Here is a 2,994-nt window from a genome sequence, read left to right on the forward strand (position 1 = left end):
CCCTACTATCTGACCCTAGCCTAGTAAGGCCACCCCAGAAGTGGTAGATGATCAAAGAGCATGTAATCAAGTTCATATCATAGACTGCTCCTGCTCCCCTTACTAAGAAGACCCCATGGAGAATGAGCTGGCTACATCTGAACAGGAGGTCTTGGTCCTCTCCATGCATGGTCCTTGGTTCATTCATCAGTCTCGGCAGGCCCCCCGGGCCCAGAAGTTTTGGCTCTGTTGGTTCCCTGTGAAGCTCCTGTCCCCTCCGGGTCTTTCTACATTTCCCTTCTTCCATAAGACTCCGTGTGCTCTGTCCAAAGTTTGGCTATGAGTCTGGGCATCTGCTTCAATCCTCTGCTGGGTGGAGTCTTTCAGAAGACATCTGTGGTGAGTCTCATTCCTGTTCCCTCTCTTCTACCTCTTCTGGTGTCTATCCTGTTTGACTTCTGAATAACTAAACATCTTCCTTAGGATCCTCCTTGTTGTTTAGCTACTTTAGGTCTGTAGATTTTACTATGTTTATTCTGTATTATGTGGCGAATATCTACTTATAAGTGAGTATATACCATGCATGTCTTTCTGTTTCTGGGTTACCTCACTCAGGATGATCTTTTCTATAAAATATAGAAAGCTTCATGAATTTGCTTGTCAGACTTGCACAGGTGCCATGCTAATTTTCTCTGTGTCTTTCCAATTTTAGTATATGTGCTGCTGAAGCAAGCACTGCTTTAATATTTTTTTTAATTTTCAGAAGACTGTTTAATTTATCCAACAGAGAAACCATATATTATCCCTTTACAAACAACAACAGCAAGCTACAGAATGGAACTGGAGCACAGAGTGCCATGAATTCTTGTTGACATAAATGTATCTGATACAATTTAACTGAATTTATTACACTTGTTACACAGCCTAAAGTGTTACTTAATCCTATAACTAATTGTTGCAAACATAATACTTTGGATCTTGTTTCACATGTATTGGGTTTCTTTTTTTTTTTTCATTTTCAAAATATGAAATACTCCTTTTGTTACTATTGCTTTTATTGGAGGGTTGGGGGTAGGCTACCCATGTTTGAACTTCTGCCCATGTTTGAATTTCTCCACAATGCCAAGAGATGTGGCTAATAGATTGTTGGTAAGGATTTGAGATTTATCAACACTTATGAAAATAAGAGTTCAGAGCAAAGCACAGCTCATTTTTTTTTTAGTGCAGATTTTATTATTGGGGGTCAGAAAAGCCTCTGTCTCATTGTCTATTCTCTTCTTTTTTATGATACAAACATGTCATGTATTTTACCTTATAGTGGGTGAAAGCTTCTCATAGGACTTTTAAGCATGAGAACAGATTCTTTATGATACATATAAGAGAAAATTACAGAATCTATTAACTGAAAAATCCCAACTAAACTAACAGTAAATGCATGTGTCGTCAAGATACCTACTTTGCTTGTTAATTTCCTCAGATATATGTTAATAGAATAGAAATTACAGGTGATGAGAGAGAAAAGCATCAATTTTCTTAATCTGCAGCATAATTGGCATGGTACAATACTGACCTCCCAGGGAAGATATGTTGATACAATCATGGTACAACTGTTGTGGTGTAAATAACCACTTTCTGACTAAACTAAGGCCTGTTTCAAAGGGCAGAATTTCATACTTGATACTGTAATCCTCAAAACCCCATCACTCAAAAGCTATAGTCAGCAGGGTAGAACTTGATGTTCTTATTTTGTTAAATGTCATGGTGTTAAATTGTCTTCTAAGTATTGATGCTTATACCTGTAGACCTGGTCTACTCCCAACCTTGGTGAAAGAAGGTCTTCCGTTTCTCCAGTAGGCAGGAGTATGTGGACAGGCACATGTCTGGTTAATAAGAGGCTAATAATATGACTGCTGTGAGTAAGGGGCTTGATGCTTAGCCTAACTGGACATCTATATTAATCCAACCTCCATGAGGGCTTGTGTAACATCGTAATAGGAGGGTAAGATCCAGATGATGGCAGAGAGTGAGTACATGGGATTCTGTCTTCTGAACATGACATGAATATCAAAATCATAAACTCATATCAGCTATGGCAATCTGAGCAAGACTTATCCAAGATCAAGTCGGGCAAACTCTGTCACACATCAGTGATGCTCTCAACATGTGGCTCTGTATGGTTCTTGTTTCACTCTGCAATGATTTTGTGTGCTGGATTTTAGTGCTACTGAAAGCTTCTGATGTCTACAAAAGGATAAAACTGATGACTAGCCTCTACTTTTAACTGCTGCCATATTCTATGGTACCCACAGTATGGTTTAATTTTAGTCTAAGAAATTCATACTCTTCCCTTCACTGTGCATAAAGGTCTTTTATTTTCTCTATCCCTTTTCTGGTACTTTCTCCATTTTCCTTAAATGTTAATAAATGTTTATTTAATTAAATTTTAGGCCCAGTTTTTACGGTAGCATATTACTAGATTAGGTTCACTTAATACTCATGTCATGTATTTGACATATTTGACATGACATTTTAAGTGACTTAAAAAAAAACTGAATTCAAGAACACATTAAAAAGATCTTCTACTGAGCCTATGGGCTATATCTTAGTTGAGGGTTTAGGTCCTCTCCATACATTGTCCTTGGTAGCCCATAGACTCAGTGTCCAGGTGGGTTCGGTAATAATGGGAACAGGGGTTATCTCTGACATGAATTCAGTGGCTGGCTCTTTGATCACCTCCCACTGGGAGTGCAGCCTTGACATGTCACAAAGGAAGACAATTTAACCAGTCCTCATGAGACCTGATTGGCTAAGGTCAGACAGAAGGGGAGGAGGACCTCTCCTATCAGTGGACTAGGGGAAGGGCATAGGGGAAGAAAAAGGAGAGAAGGTGGAATTGGGAGGAGACCAGGGAGGGGGCCACAACCAGGATACAAATTGAATAAATTATAATAAATGATAATAATAAAAATATTAATAAACTAATAAATAAATAAACAATTGGTTGTAGTTTGAATA

The 2,994-nt window shown here is 38.4% G+C and overlaps 1 non-coding gene across 1 annotated transcript; it reads right to left on the reverse strand.

Annotated features, from left to right (window-relative positions):
* Positions 1-608: 608 nt before the first annotated feature.
* Positions 609-715, reverse strand: LOC132653909 (U6 spliceosomal RNA). Its single transcript, XR_009591733.1, has one exon. It is a non-coding gene; the product is annotated as a U6 spliceosomal RNA (small nuclear RNA).
* Positions 716-2,994: the final 2,279 nt, after the last annotated feature.

Source organism: Meriones unguiculatus, chromosome 4, assembly GCF_030254825.1.
Source record: "Meriones unguiculatus strain TT.TT164.6M chromosome 4, Bangor_MerUng_6.1, whole genome shotgun sequence".
In the NCBI taxonomy this organism is placed as follows: Eukaryota; Metazoa; Chordata; class Mammalia; order Rodentia; family Muridae; genus Meriones; species Meriones unguiculatus.